Raw genomic sequence first — 25,307 nt, 5'->3', positions numbered from 1 at the left:
CACGTCCCTAACTTTATATAAACAGAGGTATGCACAAAACTGAACATTGGTAGTATATATAAGGCTAAGAATTTATCAGTGCGATTTTGATTCAGGTCAAAGTAACAACAAAGGTAGACTAGAGAAATAACAAACATGGAGAAGGAAAAGGGGCCGAGACAAAGAAAAGAAATCACCCAATAGGCGTCGTATGAAACAAGACAGTGAGGACGGAAGAAATTTATTAGTGATAGGACGATTGCAATGTTTTTTCCGATTCCGATGCAATTATCGAATCCGATTCTGATTTTTTATAAATCTCTAAATATTTAACTATAGGGTTGTTATTTTTCCCCAATTACCATAAAACACATGTTAAATGTGTAGATATTTTATCAAACATACAAATACACTTGTGGAGGATGATCTATAGATTTAATTGTTACTGGTAGTTTAAAATCAATAAATATTTATTATTTTATCATTGCTATTAGTAATAGAAAATTTTGCTTTAAACAAAATCAAATAAAAAAAAAGACAATAAAAAGAATCGTTTTTGGCATTGGAAAATAGACACAAATTTTTCCGATTCCAGATTCTGATTCCAATCAATCATCCCAACACTAGAATGTATGAGCTGAAAAAAAGATTTATGTTTTTTCTATTTTTCTATTTACATAATAGATATCTGTATTTATCAGCAACTAGCCTGGGTGCCCGACGTTGTCCGGGTGTTTGGAGGTGTGTGTCGAGCAAAAAGGAAAAAACAGTTGTAGTAGGCAGGCAGGCCCGAACCCTAACCGTGAAGGAGGAAAAGAATGTGAAAAATCAATGTGACATCTTTGCTGTTGCGCCCATCGCCAAACCGGAAGTGACGTAGGTTTAAATTAAGGCTAGATAATCGAAAAGAGCTAATGACATTCGAAATTATCAGCGAAAAAGCGACCCCTCCCTTTAGAAAACTGCTCAGTTGAAGGTGAAGAAATTAATGTTCTGGGCCAATTTTTCGATATTTGTCGTCCGAAGGGTTCATCTTAAAAATCGTACCAATCTCGTGAAAATCTATCGCCTCTGTTGAAAGTTTTAGACAAACATACATACACACATACATTTAAACAGACAGGTGAGATTTATATTATAGACTAGTGGGAGTACTTGGCGTTGCCCAGATGTTTGGAGGTGTAAAAGAAAAAAAAAAGTTTTGGTAGGTAGGAATGCTTAAACCCGAACCCTTGAGGTTAGTAGGCTGATGACTTACCGCCACACTATTGCAAAACTCATTAATGTTCTGTAGGGCAGGGGACAAAACCAATGAAATCCATTATAGAACAACCAAACAAAACCAAACACTAAAAACTAGCGATTGAAGATTATTTTTCACCACTTATCAAGGCCTAAAGGCCACTCGAGGATAAGGGTTAAAGAATGTATAGTAATTAATTGGACAATATAGTAATCATTAGTAATGGAAATTCGGTAAATTTGTTAACCTAAGTGGAACGGCTCATCAAGAACTTGTTTATGTTGGACTTTAAGACAACCATACTGTATTCAGCTGGAAAGCAGGAAAACGCAAGACAGTTCAACAGGCGTGCAGTTCTCAGAAAAAAAGCTTTGTTCATGGAATTTACGTTTAGGTTTAGGCACAGATAAAGAGTGGGGGTATTATTGATAGTGTTTTCAGCTAGACGAGTGTGTCTTGTGAAAGTTTGGCAAAGGGGGACCATAGATTGGAGCTCAGTCAAGCACTTGCCATGAAAATAACTATAAAGCAGAGACAAACTCGCAACATCTCTTCTGTGAGAAAGAGGTTGCAGGGAAAAGAAAAGGACATCCCCTACGAGGCTACAAAGTCTATTTTGAACTCTATCAAGGCAGGATAAGTCCTTTTTAGCAGCTCCTACCCAGATGTGGCAACAGTACTCCATTGTTGGACGTACCTGGCTCTTATATAGATAGAAAATTGCATCAGCAGTGAAATACCTGCTGGATCGATTGAAGGATCCCACCATTTTTCCAGCGAGCTTGGCAATGGATTTAATTTCAGATCAGGAGTAAAGGTCAAGCCCAGAAGCTTGTCAAAACATGAGGCCTCCCTAAGACGAGAGCCATCCATTTGAATTGATGCCAGTTGGGGATCGAGCGTTGATGATATAAAGATAGAAGCTTGGTTTTAGATACATTAAAAGTAACCAGCCACCTCTTTCCCCATTATAACACATGCTCAAAATCAGAGGAGAGAGAATCGGGGTTGTTTACGTTCTTTGATGTGCTACCATATATGGTAGTGTCATCAGCATAAATTTCTACGAATGATGTAAGGATGTGATTTGAAAGATCATTAATGTAGATCAGTAAGAGAGTTGGGCCCAAAATGGACCTCTGAGGGATTCCAGCATTAGTACTGTGAGCTTCTGATTTCTGCCCATCATCCACTACTCTTCTGACCATATCAGAGAAAAATGATTTAATAATTGAGAAAACATTTCCAGCTATACCATAGCTGGAAATCTTGTGAAGTAAACCTGTATGCCATACCCTATCAAAGGCCTTTGATATGTCAAGAGCAACTGCCCTAGAAAGGTTGCCTCCATCGAGAGATTCACTAATCCCATGAGATATAACTGTAAGCACATCTGCTGTAGATCTAACAGAACAGAAACCATATTATGTGTCACTAAGAAGGTTATTTTTGCTGAGATGGTTGATTACTTCTCTATTTAACACAGATTCCAGCAACTTGGTCATGATGCACACTAGACTTATTGGCTTGTACTGAGAGGAAGATAAGCAATCACCTGAATTTTTAAATACAGGGCATACTGATGAGATTTTCCAGGGTGATGGGAAGCAATTCTCCTTTAGACAATGCTTAAACAGCTTTGTAAGTATGGGCACTAATTTTGGTTGAAGTTTTTTGAGTACTATAATTGGAATAACATCAGGGGCGGTTGCTTTACTGGAATCAAGGTTTTTGATTAGCTTGGCAACAACACGTTCAGATATTTGTATATCGCATAGTGTGTTTTTTGATGCAGGAGGAAATATTGGGGATTGGCGGCCTTGGTCGCAAAGTTCTTGGCAAAGAGTTTGGCATTGTCTGATGCTGATGAGATTACCTCAGGTTCATTGATGATAGTTGGAATAGAGCACATGCTTCTGTTCAGGATTCTGTTTGCTATTTGCCAAAACTGGTGGGAACCAAGCTGCTGCTCAGCTACTTTGGACTTGATGGACTGAGCATACGACTCTCTTGAAGAATAAAATCCTTCTACAAAATAACTGGATGCAACATGAATACTATTTCCAAAATAACTAGATTTAGCATTAAATAACCCTGAAAGGCTTAATATGCCATGAACAACCAAACCAAACCAAACTCTACAAATAAATACTTGAAGATATAAAAAACTTGAAATATAAAAACTGTTTCCAAAATGACTGGATTCGGCATTAAGTGGCCCGAAAGAGAAGGGGTTGATATGCCGGAAACCAAAACAACCAAACCAAAACAACCTTGATTATTAATGATTCTCTTCATTTTCAGAATTGTCAGTGTTTGGAAACAATATTCATTTTTTTTTTTCATTATTTTTGTCAACAGGAAAGGCGGTGCGATTCATTGTGAGGAGCGTTTACGATTGATGATGGGACAAGATGGCGGTTCTCACTTTACAATTGATGCAAAAAAAAAAACACACACACACAGACAATGCTACAATGTGGATCTGTTGAGCAGCACAAATAGAAGAATCAATAATGTCCGCCTTTTTCAAAAACAATATTACAGCAGTGTTGCCATGGCAACCATGTATGTAAAGGTAAGTGATTTGTTCCTTTTCTTTTTCTGCTTCTTTTTGGTTTCAGAATATTGACAGATTGTCAGCAAATATTTTTATTTTGTTGTTTCAGTATTTTTTTATTTCTATATCATTATTATCAATTGAAAGCCGCACAAAAATTCATTTCTATTCGATATTCCCTGGACCTGGCCATCGAACTGCATTGAACACTCTTTACTTTTCTTTTTTTATTTTACACTTAGTAACCCCAAATAATGGATATTGCCTCTTGGACGTCAGGAATTTCTGTTTGGGATCATGTCTACAAAGGCTATGTGAGAGATTGTCTGTCCACATTACATTTACACTTTTATGTGTTAATACAGTCAGGGAAGCAGGAAATAGGGAAGGAATTCCAAAGTCTAGCAGTCTGTGGGAAGAAACTATTAGAGTAGAAGGTTTTCCTTACGGCACAATCACGTTGACACACCGTTTCTCATTTGGTCACCAAAATTAAACAACATTGAGCCTGGTCGGTATGACATGGGTAATCAATTTGGGAATTGCATGTACTATATGTAGGAGGATATGGAAACCTCCCTGCAAAAGTTGCAAAAACCTAAAGTCATCATCTCCCCTAATGGAGATATTCATGCGACTGGGGACCACTTGTGAATTTCATACTCCCATGGAACTTCCTCCTTTAGAGGAAGTCAGATAAACTAGCATACTATCCACCAGACGTGTTAATAGTATAAGAGAGGAGAATGAAACCCAAAAACCTCCAACGGTCTGCCTACCATACATATGAGGCATCTCCGAAAAGATTCAGAGAATATGTGCCCCTTACAACATCAGGACGGTATTCAAAAGCGAGTCAACACTCAGACGACACCTGGTATGAGTGAAGCCCCGCATGGATGAGAACATGACCAAAAACTGCATATACTCCATCCCATGAGTTGCAGAAAGGTTTACAAGGGTGAAACATGCCGCCCCCTTAAAGTAAGGGTGGAAGAACACCGAAAAGTGGTAACTAAAGGGGAGACGGAAAAATCGGGTATAGCCAACCATGTCTGGATGGAGAGCCCCCTATGGGATGAAGTAAAAATAATAAACAGAGAGACCCACTGGAAAGTGAGAAAACTTAAAGAAACAGCTCACATGCTCGGACATAACAACCTACTGAGTAAACCAAGCATAGAGCTGAATGCAATTTGGACACTTCTGATAGAGAGAGAAAACCTTGAATAACAACATAGGTTTAAGATTAACAAAAACCAACCAAGAATTGTTCTAGTGACATATGGCCGAGTGGTCCTAGACGTTGTATCGAAGTTTACAGTTACCCAAAAGGTGCTGAGTTCAATCCTGAACGAAGGCAGTGAAAAAAGTAACTTTAAAAACAGAGAATCAGCAACTATGTCCCAAAGCCTAGCTGGAGTCCGAACACGGTACCCCCGTAATAATAATAAAGGGTTGGGTTCGAGACTCCTAACAAACGGTTCCCCAGTTCGATACAAAACACCTGACAAAGGCTGGAGGGCAAGACGGCCGAAACGTTGTGACAATAACAACCAAGATGAGGGAGTCAGTCCGACAATCTCAATCAATGAAAACACCTCATCTCAAAAATACAGACAATTACTAGCATAAGATTAGTGGCGTTTCCATTATTTCTGGCATCCAGGGACTTCAAACAGTGAATAGGTGGACAAGCTGTCTGTCTTCTATCTTCAATCCATCTTTGCCAGGCCTTTCTACTTTCTTTTTTATTCTTCTTTCTTAAATTTTTTTCTTATACTATCAAATACTCGACCCAAACTTGTTCCATATATGATACAAAACTGTATCTAGTAATCAGACCCAGTGTTTTTGAGCTTTGAGTTTATCATGAATATATTACAGCTTAGTCCACTCTGGCTTTCAATGATAATAACCGTCTCATCGTCAAATAGGATATATCATTTACAAAATATTCATTTCATATGAAAAAAATATGCTTACAAAACAAATTGAACTCATCTAAAAACGGATATGTCGGTAATTATAAAGGCTGATAGCAATGCAGAAAACCCGAAACGATAAAAAAAGTATTAAAAAAAACAAACACTCGAAAACCATATTTGGATTACGAATGTTCAGAAAATCTAAAAATCTAAAGTGCATATAAAAACTACGTTTACAGAATTATTTGAAGATTTTATAATATTTGGAGCATAAAAACTTTTAGCAAAAAATATTGAATTAAGCTTTGAATGGCGTAAAAAATACACACTAAAAACTTAAATATGCTGTAAATTAAAATAACCTTGTATAGTTTCCGTTATTTCTTCTAGTTGAGATTCATTTATTTGAGGTGTTTTGATGGATACTAAGTTTGTCTACAAAGCAATGAGATTTTTATTCTTCAGGTTAGTAACACTTGTTAACAACACATGATTTGTATTGATAGTTCTTTCCTGTTCAATGACCTTTGGATTTGAAGTTACATTCTGCCGTAAAATAAAAGTCTCTCTTGAGAAAATTTGCAGATAATCCACACAGGACAAAAAAAAAAAAAAAAAAAAAAAAATTAGAATGGAACAGATCTTCACAAAATACTGAAATGCCAGAACATCGGTTCACACGAAACAAACTTTTTTTTTTTATTGAAATGCAGTTAAACGTTGCTAAACATTGCTTGTCATAAACACATTTACTCACTCAGCGAAGTCACGTTGAAACTTGTCCAGTTGTTATTGTAACGAACCACATCCGCTTAACCAATAAACATATGTCGTTATTTAAACACACACACACACACACACACACACACACACACACACACATTCAGAAAATGTCGAATCTGGGTTTAAAGTAGATATTTTCTCTTTTCATGTTACAGAAAATGGCACCTTGATTTAAGATCATCAGCATAATTTTTCATTGCAATATTTAATGATTCATAAACGAGTTTTCAGCTGTAAACAAAGTTTCTTCCCCTTTCCCGTTTTCTCCCCTCATTTTTTTTTTATCTCCTATCAATCATAATGATAACATATCAAAAATTAAAAAAAATATATATATACATCTGGTTAAAAAACGGATAACACGTGAGCCTGTCTCTGCTCTATCACTATTTTCATGGAAAGTCCTCGACTGAACTCTAATCTATGGTCTCTCCTTGCCAAACTTTCACAAAAAACACTTGACTAGCCACAACCATATATATGATTCCCCCCACTCTCTATCTGTGCCTGCTTTTTTCCTAGAACTGCCCGCTTTTGGAACACTGTTCCGCAGGCCTACTTTCCAGTTGAATACAATATGGTAGCCTTCAAATCCAATGTAAACAAGTTCTTGTTGAGCCGTCCCCATAAATAATCAAAATCTACCCAATTTACACCATTAGCGATTACTACACTACACCTTACATTCATTACTCCTTATCCTCGAGTGGCATTCGGGCCTTGATAAGTAGTGACTCTTAAGTAAAAAAAAATACTAAAACGAGAAACTTCTTACTTTTATAAATAGTATGTGTCTAAGAACTTACAATTGGTTGATGGATTTAATTAAAAATTTAATCGTAATAAGTTAGAAATTATACCCTCCCCAGAGTTCCCAAATAGTTAAATGATCTTTATAATTCGTGTAAACTTACTTCCGACTAGATCCAAATATGGAAACCTTACAGTGCAGAGCGACCCCCTTCTTAGTCCTACCAAAACATGCGTACTGTCATAGAAGGCGTTCTTATTTCTTTCTTCCTCTTGTCTGTTGACCCCATCGAACTGCCAAACAAATAAAATACTTTGAACTCACTTTTTTTTTGAGAGACACTTTTATTTCCGGTTCAGGCTGTTCATTTTACACAATAAATTTTCACGGAACTGTCACCGGCTCGCGAAAATTTTATGTCGTCTGCTCTCTGTTCCTGCTGTTCATGTCGTCACGTCTTTCCCACTCCTCTCTCTCTCTCTCTCTCTCTCTCTCTTACTGCCGCTGCTATCTCTGCGTGACGTCACCAGTCCTGCTAACTCCCACTGCTTCTCTCTCTATTTCACTGCAGCTACTGCTGTCTACGTGACATTATGGTATACATGGTGACTTTTACACCTGAAGAAGGTAAGAAACGTTGTGCAAATAACACTCAAGATGAGAACAAATGTCTGAATTATCTAAACAATATAAAAGTTCAAAGCATTGCACATTTTCTGTAGTTCATTTAATCTACAATAAACAATCTGAACCTTTTATTGTCAAAGTTAAATCAACATTGTATTCTGCATTTTGATTTAAATTGGTAGTAAATTAAAATCATCCATGACTGTTCAAACTTAGAACTTTTTAGAAGATTAAAAATGGAATGTATTACTATAGTTTATTTTTTTCACGGTCGTGACATGCATAAGTAACTGATTTTAAGTGTATTTCTATTAAATAGTGATAAAGTGGTTGATTAAGTGGGAAATGTTTGTACCATAATGCATTGGGTGGCATACATATACAATTAAAGATAAAACAGAATCTGTTCTGGGTATGACATGAAAGTGCATTCGATATTATACATCAACATCTACATCATTAACTATTTATGATCTTAATTATGATGTAGATGATTAAAAAATATGTATTGTTAATTTTAATCAGCTTAAAGCTAATGACACTATGATTGTATTCAAAGTGGAAAAATTATGAAGTTTGAAGCATATGTTCCCACATGGAAGTTCTATAGCAAATTGATTTTATTGTTTTTATTAATCTCATTTACTAACTTGTTTAAAAAATATCATGATCATGATGTTTATAATCATCATTAATGCCAACATTAAGTGTTGATATGTGCTGAATGGTTTTTACAAATCGACTTTCAAGCTAATCAATCTCTGTCCTGGTCTGTTTATCTCTCATTCTTTCAAATCCACCCTTCTCACTTCCTCCCATGTTTTTCTTGTTCTTCCCTATGAACTGATCCTAGTTACCTCAGTTGTCCTACATCTACATCAACCCAAAACTATCATTCTTTCAACATGGCTGTACCATACACATGTATTTTATCCAGATTCAATCTTCCCCTGAAGTCATCAGATTTAAGCTTGTCTTTAAGACTCACATTATACACTCATTATATCATTCATTTTTTTTTTACAAATTCACCACTTATCAAGGCCCGGAAACCACTCGAGGATAAGGGTTAAAGAGTGTGGGAATAGGAAAATGTCGTAGTAATCATTAGTACTGGAAATTTGGTAAATTAGATTACTTAAGGAGATGACTCATCAAAAACTTGTTCATGTTGGACTTGAACACGACCATATTGTATTCAGTTAGAAAGCAGAAAAACGGAACAGAAAACGGACATTCTCATATCATTTTTCACCATGCAACATATGTCCTCAACCATCACTAGCCATCTATCGCTTTCATACAGAATTACACTCCATACACATGACTGATAGACTCTTCCCGAGAAAATTCAATGGATTAATAGATTTAGGTTTTGGAATCGGCTTTAATAATGCATATGAAGATCGAGGGTAAATATTTTCTTTCGTGCTGAGTTAAAAATCCTTTTCAGTTAAATCACATCTTATTCTTTTCTCTTGTAAAGTCATGTCAATAGATTAAATCTCAACAGCGAATAGAACAAAAGGGCTGTCCACACGTTTTTGCTGTCAAATTATTCTCGACAATTGCTAAATGTCAAAATGTTAAATGTTCACACAGCTAGTCCTTCTGACAGAACTCATTTTGGGCAATCACATTTATCTGAAACATGTCAGGTTTTCAGAAAAATGATTTCTTCCATTTGAAATAAGATCGTTAAAAAGAAAGCAAATAGATGTTGCACATAATTAATTCTTTCTTCCTCTGAACACAAGCTGATATGCAATTTGAATATTCGTATTATTTGCATTATTCACACTACTGTTTTCATCTTGAATGTTGTTCGCTCAATGTTTTAGTTGATGTAGCCTCCAACCTTTTTCAGGGGGTATCTTAGCGAACTCGGGAATCTTTCTGTCAAACTTATGACTCGAAATTTTGAACAGAACTCTTTATTTAATCCATGGAGGTAGCATAACACTCAAGATGAGAATATTAGTCCGAAGGATTCAAATAATCAATCCTTATCTAAAAAATTTAGAAATCTGATGCAATTTGAAGTTTTCTAAAGTTTTAGTAATAATCCATATAATAACTGTGCTTGTTCCTCTCTTAGCTTTAGTCTTTTTAATAAGTATCTACTGTTTTCGGGATAATCATTTTTCATGCTTGTAAGCTCCTTATATCAAGTGACTTCATATCTTGTCTGGAGCGATTTTCATAAAAGCAAAAAAAAAAATCAAGTTAGATTTTATCATGAAAGTGGTAGTTGTGTAGTGTGTACGAACATGAATTGTGGACTTTGTGTGCAGTGTTCATTTTCTTGATACTGTTGTATAACTTTCACAAACATAAATTCTTCATATTTTATGTGCATGACATAAATAAATATGAAACTTATTTTTTGTCTCAGTCGTTTATTTACTTATAATTTACAAACAAATAACATATTTCCACTTCGATTCAATTTTTTTCTACAAAATATTACTAATAAGTTTCTTACCTAAAACTTGTTTCATTAAATTAACATGGTAAAAATCAGTTGTCGTCTGCTTCTTGTTTACATTTAAAAATACTGCATTAATACTACTACTGAGTTGAAATGAATTTAATTTAACACATGTGATTGGCAGTGTGATGACTGCCAATGAAGCGGAGGGAAAGCAACCAGAATAATTTAAGAATTTTAGATGATAACTGCACAGTTTTATTTTTACACATCTTTCTTTTACAAATTTTGGCTTATAACTTTCTTAGTTAAAGCTTCTTGATTAAATCAACTTAAAAATCAGTTGTCGTTTGTTTCTCATTTATTTGTACAAAGAAGACTGTATTAATACTGCTACTGCATCGTGTTTGAATAGGCAACATCTCTTTCATTTTACCCATGCACATCAGAAGTGTTATGTTCTTGCTTAGTAACTACATGAGAAACAAGCAGAATTATTACAATGAAGGAATCAACATGGAATTTCTACAGGATATTTTTAGTATATATTAATATGCATAACCGCTACTAACTATATAATAATATCTGTCTTCAATGTTCATACATGTATCAGCAAAAGATTGTCATACTATGCACTCAATAAAAGCCATACAGACACCTGCATGCAGACGGTGTAGATGAAGAAGATATAAACATGTAGTAAGGGATACGCTTATAGATAACCGACGGAAGAGAGCAATTAACCTGTGTCCATCATCATCATTATATCATAGGAATCTGAAGACTCTTTTATTAGTATTGGTTTCTCTGACATTTTTCTTGAGTTGTAAGCCATGTTTAGTTTCAGAACAATTTCCGATAGGTTAGTTTTTCTATACAAGTCGTGTAGATGACAAATTCTTAGTAGACAGCTGTTCTGTACAGGCCCAGACTTTATAGTTTTGCAGCCAAAGAACAAAAGATCATTCTCTTGTTGACACGAAAAAAAAAAAAAAGAAAAAACATATGCAAGGTTGCTAAATAGGTTTAATTTATATGGAGCAAGTCTGGTTGTTAGCAGAATGTGAATTAAATATTGCAACAGAATTCTTTCCGGAAAGACATCGACTACTTACACGAGAACCACATGAAGTTTGCCAACATTCTAAGTTAAAGTAATTTTTGTAGAACAAACTAAATTCGAACTTGAAACATCCACATTGTGAGTCCGTGTCTTTAACCACTTGACCATCGTCACTTCCCATTAAGTTGTGTTGAAGCAGAAGTACAGAAGCGGAAAAGTATTATTTCATTATATTTAATTAAAAGCAAAACAAATATGTAATAAGTAGATAATATTAAAGTCTATTTTCGTTAATTGCGGAATTTCCATTGACCTTTAATTAATATTAATAGTATTAATAATTATCCTGTAAATGTGTTAAAAGGTTTTATAACCACAGAGATCATTATCAAACTCCTCTGCAGCAGTAACAAAAAAAAAATATCTATATCATTGTGGCAAAGAAAATGACACTGCTCGTCATAAAAGACTTTGCTCTTCTCTGTTGTCTACAAAACAAAAAAGGTAACATAAAAGTCTGCGATATTTCTATAAACGTGGAATATGCTAATTCTCATCCATGACGACTGGCTTCTTGTGGTAAAAACTTTATAAGGGTACTGCTTATACCCTCATTCCAATCGAACAAAAAACTAATTAATGAACTGATTAGAAAGGTGAAAATGTTCGGTTTATATCGATCCGGAATCTCATTGATTGATTGTCTAAGTGAATTATTTGCATAAACGAATACGGCTCACTTCATTGTCCGGAAGTTTGTCTACAATAACATTTTTTCCAAGGGGGGGGGCATCACTTATCAAGGCCTGAAGGCCACTTGAGAGTAAAGGTTGATGAGTGTAGGGTAGTCATCAGGACAATGGCGTAGTAATCGATAGTAGTGGGAATTTGGTATAATTTAATTATTTAAAAGAACAGCTCAGCAAGAACTTTTTTACATTGGACTTGAAAACACCCATATTGTAGTCAGCTGGAAAGCAGGTCAGTAAAACAGAGTTTCACAGGCGGGTAGTTCCAAGAAAGAAGCTTTGTTCATGAAATCCACGTTTAGATTTAGGCACAGATAGAGAGTGGGGGGAAATTGTTGATAGTGTTTGTCGAGTGTAGTGGTTTTTTTTTGTAGAAGTGTATGGTTATTTTCTTCTGTGGGAAAGAAGTTGCAGGGAAAGAAAAAGGCATCAACCACCAGGTTCTAAAGCCGGTTTTGAACTCTGTCAAGGCAGGATAGGAACTCATAGCAGTTCCTGTCCTGATGTGGCAACAGTACTCCATTCTAGGACATACTTTCCCTTGTAGATACTTCACACAAGTCAGTTGGACTTCAATCACTAGAGGTGGGTATAGTGAGCGATTGATCCTTCGTATCAACTCCACTATCTTTCTTTTATAAAAATATATGGTATATTCACTTTGACACGCTGGTTCTTGCTAGATTTCTGAGATTAAAAAATATTCAGTCCGATCAGTACCAGATGGATGACCAATTTGGGAATACTCAGTGCTATATATAGGGACGTCGATACTTCCCTGCAAGAGTTGCAAAAACCTAACATCATCTTCCCTAATGGGGATATACTACATGTGTGACGTGACTATCTCCGGAAGCAGTAGTGCTACCCATTGGGGGAGGTTGAGACTCCTGAAACATTGGAGAATACCGGGCAGATATGCTTGTTTTATTTTTTAAGTATTATTGTATGCCCGGACAACAGCAGCCGACCCTGCTGAAAGGAAGAGTTAAGTTATAAATTTTATTATTTTTATGAAACCGACATGTAAATTTTATTGTTTGATGGAAAACTGGCAACTTATGTCACCTTGAGAATAGGTAACGGAAATTGAGGTTATGAGCTTAACCTTTTGGGGCCTGAGAAAGCAGCGGACAGCAGGCGCACACACAGGGAATCGGCGATTCCCCGGAGATGACATACTTACCGGTGATTGGTCTAGGCGGTAACAAAATCTACCCCTGACTTGACTACATAAGCGAGTCCCCGCGCTAAAATTGGCAGTTGAAACACAGTTGGAGCTGAGATTTGAGTGAATCTAATACTAATCAAAGAGTCGTCATCCCCCTCCTCTTCCTGGACTATCACCACCGCAAAACTGAGAGTAATTAAATCTAATTGGGACTCTGTCGATTTTTGTTAAATCAACATCTGAACAATTGTATATTAGTTATATTTTGTACATCTATCTTGAATTAACCAGTAGAATAGATATATCCGAGTCTTTCTTTTATGTGCATGAAACTGATTCATTTCCAGTGTGACATATCAATGAGGCAGCGGCCTATCAACTCGAAGGTGAAGTAATTCCAACCAGATCGACTGAGTTCCCTGCGAAGGACGAGCATAGGTCACATTGGGGTCTGTGACTGAGGATTGACTCGTGTGTGACGAAGGAGATCCCTATTAGGGATCACTGATCATGCGACTGGGGACTGCTTATGAATTTCTTCTCCCATGAAACTTCTTCCTGTTGGAGAAGTAGGTTAAACTCGCATTAGGTTTAGTGCCACAGTTTGGTTTTATTTTTCAAACTGAAAATATTCAAGAAAATGAAATTATTAAAATGTCACCAAGGTGACATCTCTCACAATTTATGCAAAACATAAAAATGCCCTAAAACGGTAACTGCTTGGAGTCACGTGTTCAAATTTTCAGGATTTTTTAGTTTTTATGAAGTCCATCTGTGGTGCAGGTTCCAACAAAATCTAAGCATATAGTTTTCAAACCCATAAATCTCTGGATGATTTGATATAAAATTTACCCACATATATTGTGTACATATATTTATAATCTATTCCAGTCAATTTTTGAGAAGTGGTTCTATCACTCTACAAGTTGTGACTTCGATTTTTTTTTCAGTTTACAACCTTCAAATTCTCGATTTATTGTCTGCCACGTTCATTTTTATTATTATTTTAACACAATAATTTATAGATTGGTGCTTGAGATGGGGATCAAGAATTCTTGCAGATTAGCAAGTATCAATGTTGCACTGCAGTCCTCTAAAAATATGTATGTATTTATTTTCTTACAGTAGATATTATTCCTATATATGTTTCTCGAAATAATATAATTGGATGCAGTTGTGATACGCATAGATAATATTAAATATCAAACAAATTCTCATATATTATGTGCTAGTGACAAAAAAAGCAAAGCATGGCTTATCCTTAAGTAAGTCTGTAAATATAGATCATATGCCTATATCTCGCTTCCATTCAGCATATTCCTCTTCATTTACCAAAAACAGGTGTTTTGTAAATGAGACCATTCTTCTTTTGTTGAACAAAACAGTTTCTTATCACACACACAAAAAGTTTGGCTACCAATGTTCATTTACTTTTTACATAACTCCAATGACAGATACACGGCCGTTTATCCATCTTTGTTTTTCTATCATTGAATCTACAATAACAAGTAAGGGAGACCACTCTAAGAACTTAGCACAAATAACAGAACCCCTTTTTTCTTAAGACAAAGGGAGACAACTTAACATATTATTATATTATATTATTAAGTATATCTACCTGGCATTGACTGAAATTCAATCAAGTCATTCTTATTTGATTGCACAATAAGGTAGGTAAATCTTATTAAAGGCTTCAATTTTCAATATAAGTCTGCACTGATTTTAGGCGATTAGTGCAAGTGAGTCTACACTGTTGTTAAAGCGTGTTCATTTTAGTTGAGTCCAATTGTTGTGATCGATAGTGCACTATGGTCGAAGTCATATGTGCAAGTGGATTTGCATGGTTGTCGAAATGTAACGTTTTTGAATGCGTCTGCAGATTTAAAGAGACAAGTACAAGTGGCTCTATACTGGCATTGTGGCATTGTAAGGTTTGTGACTGAGTCTGTATTTAAAGAGACAAGTTGGCCTGTATTGATGTTGGGCTGCGTTGTTTGAGTTGATTCGTTCTCATATTGTAGAGTTGAATGCTTAATTACTGCAGATGAAGCTGTAGTCGTTTTAAACTGGTGCAACTTTTACCATAGTGTTGTTAGTGATGATTTTGTAGGTTGAATTACCGGGCATTTTTGTTGCTGAATGAAGGTTTGGTTGTTGTGTCGTTGATGGAGAGTGTTGAAGGCTGATGTTGGTAGTGTCGTCGCCCATTTTAGGTTGAGATGGAAGTTCTCTATTTTGAGTTTGAAAGGCTTTCAGTATAGATCTGAGTTCGTTCAGTTTAGCCTTTGACTCTTGCAACTCGTTGTAATTCGCCGAGGTTTCAAAGAGGTCGTTGGTAGCAGTAGTATCCATAATCAGCTTTGGGAAAGAGAGAGAAATAAAAAGATTCTAGGTAAGCATTGTCTGAAGATAGCGGTTTCAATCCTACCCAAAAGCAGGAGCCAGAGGATTAGTTGGCCAAAACGTGGTAAAACAACAATTATGGAAGGCAGTAGTTACTGGGGATAAGTTACAAAACTTAGCCTTCCAATCCCGTCAGGGTTAATCACTTAAAGAAGGTCAGAGAATGAGTTGACTGAAACGTGGTGAAACAACAATATCTATGATATAAAAAAAGGTTTACTTCTCCTTTTCCCATCAATAATTACCGTCTTTCCCATTCCTCCTATTCTAAAAGAAAAGCCCTGTTCAATTGGACAAGGCGTTTCTACATGGCCAATCAATGGCAACTCTATTTATCGTACGGAATGCGAAAAACCCCTGTTCTTCCTCTTTTTCGAATTGGATGCCCCACTGTCAATAAATAAGAACCTTCTTCTCCTTTACTGAATGTGACTATCTATTTGAACATTTTAAGAACCGTCAATTCATGGACGTAAAAGGATTTTCTGTAATTATAGTTGGACTTCAAAAGCCGCAAACACAATCAATTTTGCAAGGACTTTCTTTGTTATTGTTCTATTTAATTCAATACAAATAGTATCCTTATCTTAGTCGTGTGTATGTATTTTATACATATTTTTAAGCATCTATAATATAAATCTCACCTGTCTGTCTGTCTGTCTGTCTGTATGTCTGTCTGTATGTATGTATGTATGCCTAAAACTTTCGACAGAGGCGACGGATTTTCACGAGATTGGTATCGTTTTGAAGCCGACTCTTCGGATGACAAATATCGAAAAAAATTGGCTAAAAAACATTAATTCCTTCACCATCAACTGGCCACTTTTCTACAAGAAGGGGGGTTGCTTTTTCGCCGATATTTTCGAAAGCCATCCCCTCTTTTCGATTGACTAGCCTTAAATTAAACCTTCGCCACTTCCGGTTTGGCGATGGACGCAACGTCAAAGACGTCTCGTCTTTTTTTTTTTTCACGTTCTTTTCCTCCTTCGCGGTACAGGTTCGAGCCTGCCTGCCTACTACCACTTTTTTTTTTTTTTTTTGCTCAACACACACCTCCAAACATCCAGGCAAGCCGGGCACCAGGCTAGTTAATATATATGAGAACTTTATGTAAACATACCGCACACGCGGCGAGAAAAAAAAATCATTGTCCTTAAATAAGGACAAACTTCTCAGGTGTAACTTTAAGTAATATATTTGTTTCTAAAAACCAAACCATTTTTAAATGTCCCTGTGACGGGCGAAAAAACGTCGTTTTAAAGAATAATGACTCGTTTCTAAAAAAACATCCTTTTAGTTATTAATTAATGTCACGAAAAAAAAGATCGTTTTTAAAGAAGAATACTTTGATTCTAAAAAAAAAACAAATATTTTTAATCGTCCGTGCAAACCTTTATCTTTAAATAAGGACAAAAATCCCACGTATGACTTTAGGAATACATTTGTTTCTAAATACAAACCATTTTTAAATGTCCGTGTGACGGAAAAAATTAACGTTGTCTTAAAAAATGAATACTTTGTTTCTAAAAACAAATCTTTTTTAATGGCCCTTGTGATGAGAAAAAATAGCGCAAAATATATTTTGTCTATTTCACACTCCACGCATTAAAAGGGTAGTTATCCTACGTAACCTTTTATTTCTAAAATTTATTGTTAAGAAAATATGATAATTCTCAACGACTTTATCTGATTAAAGACAGAAACTGTTCTTATTTTTTATTTTTATTTATTTTTTTTTACAAAAGAATCACCATTTATCAAGGCCCAGAGGCCACGCGAGGTTAATGGGTATATTTTTCGTATCCTTTGAAGATTTGAAGCGAATTAGTATCACGCTTTGAAATTTAAAACAAAAACCATCAACCTCACGCACCCACGCACACAGGAGGGCATCTTTTCAAATATTCCGAGAGTTCACGAGTGCCTTTACACATTTCAACACCTTGAAGTCTTCCATTTTTTATAGTTCACACCTTTCAGATGTCCTCTTTCTTTCTTTCTTTTTTTCATTAAAAAAAGAGGACATCTGAAAGTGTGAACTATAAAATGGAAGACTTCAAGTCATTGAAATGTGTAAAGATACTCGTGAAATCTGGGAATATTTGAAAAGATGACATTGTCCTTAATATTGAAATGTTAGAACGACGCGAAGAATTAACAAAAAAGAACGGAGAAGCCATCATTAAAGAGCTGCAAATGGAAGTTCGTTCTTTAAATGATAAAATTAAAAGACTGTGTATTAAGGCTGATCTTGACTTAAAATAGTGTGGATTTGTGGAAGAGCAAAGGAAGGAGGATTGGTTTTCGAACTAGTACCGATGATCGTCTCACTGACATTGAAAATTCTATTCAAGAAATCACTCCATCGGAAAAAACTGAAATTGCCCCTGTACTTTTGTTTTCGTCTCTAAATTGCAGTGTACAACTTTTAGTGGAATCAATCCTTCCAAGTTCGAGTTCAAAAATGTTATCCCTCAATTTTAAAACTGCATTGAGAAGATATTTAAGCGATGATGCTTTGCAATTGGATTCACATCTAATCCTGGAAGATGAAAATTATACTGTAGCTGTGGACCTGCTAATCAAGGAATTCTTAGATGTTCCCTTTATTTTGAATGAGATTTTCAAGCAGATCTGTTCCGCTTCTCCTCAATATGTAGTAATCCCTTACGGGTCTCACTTTGTTTTTATTCGTTTGCACTACCGCGATTAAGACTTTAGCTGGACCTAACTCTACTTCTGGATATAACACCAACCATCCATTTTTCAGCCAGAAATATAGTTCTTTTTCAGATTCGGCTCGAAATCGCTTGGCCGTGCGGTCGGGGTACATTCCATTATTCAATTGCCCATCTGGCTATTTCCATGCAGCAGTCCATTCTTTCTTTTGTTTGTCAAATACAGCAATGAAGTCTGGCTCATCAAAGTTATTCACAGCACACTTAGCTATTCCTGCAAATTATATTTTGTTGGCATATACGTCAACGCGTTCTCCAGTCCACTTGGCTTATTTAAGTTTCGAATACGCAGTCGGCAAAAGCCTTCTTTAACTAGGCTTCAATCAAGTTGATGTTCGTGCAAAGACCTTCATCCATCTCTAGATAGATGTGGAGCGCATCTCCCGCCAAATATAACGGTAGAAGGTTAACCACATCATCTATTTGCTGTAGTTTTGCAACAAGTCGCACCTCTTGGAGCCAGGCTACCGCGTCTCTATTGCCGTAGAAGGGCCTTATTATATCACTGGTGTGCTTTACTTTTGCCATGTCCAGCAACTCTTTTTTTTTTTTTTTTTTTTTACATTTTCACCCCAAACAAGGCACATTGCCACTTTGGTGTAGGGGGCTACTATCAGGGGAAACATATACTGGGGTACTATGTAGGGATTTGGGCAGCGAGATGTTGGTTCACGTTGCACTTGAACTTATGCATGTCAGTACAGTTGGGGAAGCAGTGACCTGGAATGGAATTCCAAAGTCTAGCAGTTCTGGGGAAGAAACTACTGGAGTAGAAAGATCTTTTACATCTAGGGATCTCTACAGTGTGGGGGTGGGATTTTGCAGCTTGTCGGGTCTGTCGAGGGTGTTTACGTCGTGGGGGCACAAGTGCTTGCAGTTCATCAGGGCATTCACCATTATAATACTTGTAGAACAGGCAGAGGGATGCAACGTTTCGACGACGGGACAGAGGCTGAAGCTTAGATGCCAGTTTAGGGCCTATCAAATTTGCGACTCTCTTTTGAACCCTGTCAAGGAGCGAGAGACTAGTAGCCGATGCACCAGCCCAAATATGACAGCAATACTCCATACATGGGCGAATAGTGGCCTTGTAGAGGTACAGGATACTTTCGGGTGTTAGACGTTTTCTAGCACGGTAGAGAGAGCCCACCTTCCTCGCAGCGGCCCTGGCAATGCTCTCGATGTAATTGTTCCAACTCATGTTTCCTGTGAACGTTAGGCCAAGGAGCTTGAGAGACGTACTCTCAGATAAAGAGTCGTTGGCCATTGCTATTGGTGGTAGAGAAGGTTTCTTTTAATTATTGAATGAAACCAGTTTTGTCTTGCCGGCATTGAACGTGACCATCCATTTTTGTCCCCATTCCACTACAGATTGGAGGTCATCCTCTAGTGTTTCTGCCATTTCCTTAGATATGTGTTCGTTTGTTCTCCTGTCGTGCCTGCTATAGAGTGTGGTGTCATCAGCATATATACCCATCTCAGAGGCAATTTTGTCGGGGAGGTCATTTATGAATATCAGGAACAGCAGAGGTCCAAGGATAGATCCCTGGGGCACTCCCGCATTTATATCATATTGTTTAGATGTACAACCGTCGAGGACAACCTGGATCCTTCTCCTATCCAAGAGGGATTTAATTATGTTAAGTATTCTACCAGTGATACCGTATGATCTAATCTTCCTGAGGAGACCCTCATGCCATACCCTGTCAAAAGCCTTAGATATATCTAAAGCTACCGCTCTGCCCTCTCCCGCTTTGTCCAGTGAATGGTATATGCGTTCAGAGATTACAGTGAGGATGTCTGCCGTGGAACGGGCTTGTCTAAATCCATATTGTTGGTCGGTCAGAAGTTTAGCATCTGTAAGGTGCTGGACTAGAGCATGGTTAATTAAGGTCTCAAATATTTTGGCCTAAAAGTGGGAGGAGGCTAATAGGGCGATAATTTAATAGGTCAGTACTTTCGCCAGAATTCTTGAATACTGGTACCACAGAAGCAGTTTTCCAACAGCCCGGAAAGCAAGATTCATTAAGGCATTTGTTGTAGAGTTTGGAGAGAACTGGAGCTACTTCGGCTGAGCACTTTTTAAATAGCACAGCTGGGATGAGGTCGGGTCCACATGCTTTTGAAGTGTCAAGGTTTTTTTATGATAGCATGCACCTGAGCAGGGGTGATTATTAGATCGTCAAGCGTGGCGTCTGTCCGCATAGGAAATTGAGGTAGGGGGTGGTTTAGAGGGTCCAGTGTGGAGTTTGAGGCAAACCGACTGGCAAGCATGTTAGCCTTCTCGGTTGCTGAGCAAACAACCTCGTGATTGTTGGTTAATGGGGGAATTGTTGATTGCCCATTATTTACTACACTGTTGTAGATTTTCCAGAAGTCACGAGTTCCTAGTTTTTGTGCTTCGATGCGTTTTTTAGTGGTTTCCGTAAATTCCCTCTTAGCTGTCGCTATTTCTTTCTTAACGTTACTTCTAGCTTCTATATACTTCTGTCTGTAAAGTGAAATGTTAAATAAATAAGTAAAAATTAGACGCCAAAATAGCTTGAATGAAACTAAGAGTTAAAAAAATAATAATAAATGTTCGTCGAAACTCTTTCTTGCCAAATCTCGACTTCAACTTCACCAACCGTTCTCACTGTCTTTCGCTCTCTCAACTGTCAAAAAAAAAAAAGAAAAAGAAGAAGTCTGCGCTGTGCTTTCTCCTTCGTTCTTTTCACGGCAGCTATTGTCCTCATATGCAAATTATTGCCATATGTATATTAATAGACCGTCTATATTTTAACTCGTAGTTTCATTCATTAGTTGGACTTCAAAAGCCACAAACACAATCAGTTTTGCAAGGACTCACTTTGTTATTGTTTTATTTAATTCAATACAGATATTATCCTTATCACAGACTTGTGTGTGTATTTTATACATCTTTTTCAGCATTAACTCCAACTTCAGTACGCGATAACCGAATCGCTTCCTGTCAAATCATTTTAATGAAAATGGGGATAACAGAGCGTATAAAGAATAAATGCACAAAATAAAAAGATGTTGTTTTTTTAATTATTTACTTTATTAAATTATCGTGTGTTGTTTGTTTTTATTTGTTGTTTTTTATACTTCCGTTTTGGGATGGTTTTGTTTTGAAAATTTGAATCTTTGTATTGAGTATTTGATTAAAGACGATATACGTTGTATTTTCGTTCTATTGGCGAAATAATTATTTTTAAAAATTCAGTGCATGGATGTTGTGACAAAATTTGAAGTTCATGTTTGCCGGTTGATAATTTGCATTTCATCATGAAGCTATGCCGTGTATTTTTTCATCTTTGTTTGCTGAATTAGGCGCTCGTTGTATTTTTAAAAAATATTTTTGCGGACGAATGATATGAGAGTTATAATTCTTGTAGCTTGTAGAAATAAATAGTATTTTATTTAGCTGGTTAGAAAGGATTTAATTTTTGTGTGTTGAGGAAAAATGGATTGCAAGTCTAGAATTACACCCAATTAAAAATCAAATTTTATGAAAAATCAAGAACTTGTATTTTTATCTGCTATGTTTAAAACATAAGGAGAGAATAACTTGATTAGAACAACCGAGATCAAAGTTAGCCCTGTAATGGCTACAATTTATTATTAAAATTTCTAAAATTTGCTTAAAATAGGTACGGGCATAATGAATGCCGATGCTTAAAATGTATAAACATTTCGACCCCTCCTTTTACTTAAAAAATCACCAAAAATCATGAAAGTAACCAATTTTAATGAAATTTTCAGTATTTATCAAATGATGATCGTGGAATATAATGAATTAATTATTTTTATTTGAATCCGAGTGGAAATGTATTACTTTGTTCAAACAGAAAACACCTTTACTAAAATTATAGTTTTCAGTAGTAAATAAAAAACGCAAGACTTTATTTTTGCTTTTTTATATAAATAAATCATCGTAATTTGTAATTTGTAACAATAAAAATAAAATAAAATAATTTTTATAGGAACATTACGAAAAAAGCCCCGAAATTCGTATTAATGAATTTTATATAACTTGAAGAAAAATGAATTTCTCGAACTACCGATATTACCATTGAATTAAGTATTGCGTATTTAATATTTTCACACAAAAAAAATTATAATTGCAAAAAATATTTCTACTGTTTTTTTTTTTAAATTACGGGTTTTGCATAATTTTTATATGCAAGATTTTAATAATGTTCTTGCTCGCAAGAATGTGAAACTTTCGGCGTAACATATTTTTTATATAATATTGAACAATAATTAAGAAAAAAAATTAATTTAAAAATAGGAACATAGAAAAATAATTAAATTAAAAAATGCAAAAATTAATACAAACGTTCAAAAAAGGAATGTACGGATGCGCGACTGGGGAAAAAAAACTTCCTCCCTTTTAATTACATGACGTCATTTTCACAGTCTTTCGACTGCCTGAAATTTTGGGCCTTCGTAATTTTCGTATTTACAAAATTTTAGTTTGTTGCGTTTTGTGAACGCCAGAATCACTCGGTTTGGGGCTAATTTATGTTTTGTACAAACAAGGTGTTTTTTTAATTTTAATTCAATATCATAGGACTTTACTAATTATCTTTGAAATAGACCCAGAAAACTAATATTTATCCTTTTAAAGGAGTTTTTACAATGAATTTATTTAACTTCAAAATTTAGCTGAATCGGGTAGCTCGACGTGAAAACATTTTCATAACTTTTTTTTTTCACATGTACAAATATTTTTTTCTTTTGTAAATTAACTTTAGTCCCTAATCTTTCAAATACAATCAAAAAGTAGTCGGAAACCTACAAAAAAATTATGATAAATCGGCTTTCAAAACGAGGTCCCCCATTTTGTCCGTCCATTTTTTGCCCGTACCTAGCTTAAAAATAATTTTCTTCAATTTTTTTTTAATTAATTTACGCCAATTTTGGAATATGGCATTTTCGTTATATGACGGGTATACATATGATAAAGATTTTTCTGTATTTTTTAAGAACCGAACAATATTGTCTCACTCTGTTTTTGTTGTTGAGGGCGGCATTTTATGCCTCTTTATTGTTCTTTGAAATCTAAAATTATATATCTAATATGTTACAAATTTGAAATAGGTGAATATATTTTGGTTTAATAATGTCGGTTTCAAGTGAGGGATTTCTGTTTTTGTTTTGCTTTTTTCTTCATTTTTTTTTTTTTCGTTTGGTTGTTTTTTTACCATTTTGATTCACGTGGCAGGAGAAAATGATGGCACCGAGAGGTTGTTTTTGTTTCACGCACGTGTTCACGCATAAAAGTAATGACTTTATGTAACTTTGTTTATTCTTTCAGCTCTCACTAAGTCGCTCTCCGACTCGTCTCCTAACTAACTCGAACCCATCTCAATATATAGAGAATCTCCTTTCTTGATGACGTCAGAGGCGCGGCAAAACAATGTGACTCCCCCACGTTTCAAATTACACGTGCGTTTTGCACATGCATCTACACGCCTCTGGTAAACAAAGACATTTTTTAACCTATTTTGTTAATAATTATTTCTAAACTCGTATTGTCCATTCTTTTAACTGGCATATTTAATATCCAGTTATTTCTAAAAGAATGAACAATCGACTGCAATTCCTAAATTAAATATCTATTATCTTTTTAACACTTGCCTACTGCGTTCGATTCTAACCTTTTCCAAATATCATTTTCAAACTTCTCTAGTTTGCTCTTTTACTTACTGGGGTCTGTTCCTTTCTACATAGCATATACATGTGTGTGTTTGTGTGTGTATTTGTGTCAAGCGAAGTCAAATTCCAATGACATGTTAATCAACCAACACATTTGCTGTAATATATTTTATTTTTTAAAATACTATTTTAAAAAGAAAAACATAGAAATATAAAAAATATATAAGTTTACCAATCCGTCTCTTCTCCAAGTTTTCTTTGTAACAAATTACATGCAATCGCCTATAAGTAAATAGAACAAAAAAAAAAAAAAACAATTACAAAAAAAAAAACAATCACAAAAAATACAAAATTGCCTGCATATTGTTTATATTGATGTTAGAACATTTTATTAATTCAATTATAATAGAACAATTAATGCTATTTTTTCTGCCTTGTGAGATTCATCACCGCCTCTTTCTCGTCCTCTTCCTTGTTTCATAAAACAATGACACGATAATTGATCAATCAAAATATCAATATAGTCGATGTAATCAATGAATTACATGTGATTTTAAAAAGTGATTAATAAAAAACAAAAGACCTTTCTTTTCATAATAGATGTTATTTCGTAGCATGTTATACAGCCATTTGTGTGTTCTTTTACATACAAGAAAATTCAGTGTACGCATTATTTCGATGCATCGAACTACTGTTCTCATCTTCAATGTCATTTTTACAACGTTTCGGTTGATGTAACCGCCGACCTTCTTGAATGTTGAAGGTTCAATCCTCAGTGTGGGCAACCAAAAAATACAATTGCGAATTACTTAGGACCTCTATCCAGTCTTGGCTAATGGAACAAAAGCATGCTACCCCCGTACAGTAAATAAAGGGTTCCGTTCGAAATTGTATCCAAATTCTCGAGTGTGATCAGATATATCTGAAAAAGGTCGGAGGTTATATCGACCGAAATGTTGTGAAAATGACGCTCAAGATGAGAAAAGTAGTTCGATGAATCCAAATAATGCAAATAACCAATCCTCATCTAAAAAAATCAGAAACGTAATTCAATGTACATTTCTAAGATCTTTATCATCTTATGCAAAAAGAAGATAATAATTTCAGGATTAACGTTGCAAAAACAGACAATGATATTAATGTATTAAAGACAGATACTTAACTGCTTTAGAGCTGAGTATTTTTATAGCTACTCTCTATATAACATGTTTGTCTAA

General features: G+C 35.4%; 1 long non-coding RNA gene across 2 annotated transcripts in view; it reads left to right on the top strand.

The window, feature by feature from the left end:
- The first annotated feature begins 3,588 nt into the window (after positions 1–3,588).
- The window catches only part of LOC145297485 (uncharacterized), a 178,346-nt gene continuing 156,627 nt past the window's right edge, over positions 3,589–25,307 (top strand). For both annotated transcript variants that reach the window (XR_013870252.1, XR_013870253.1), the window contains exon 1: positions 3,589–3,800. This is a non-coding gene — a long non-coding RNA (uncharacterized LOC145297485). The remainder of the gene's footprint in view (positions 3,801–25,307) is intronic.

This window comes from Euprymna scolopes, chromosome 18, assembly GCF_053919585.1.
Source record: "Euprymna scolopes isolate OS-2025 chromosome 18, ASM5391958v1, whole genome shotgun sequence".
Classification (NCBI taxonomy): Eukaryota; Metazoa; Mollusca; class Cephalopoda; order Sepiida; family Sepiolidae; genus Euprymna; species Euprymna scolopes.
This window is presented reverse-complemented; position numbering and strand designations above follow the sequence as displayed.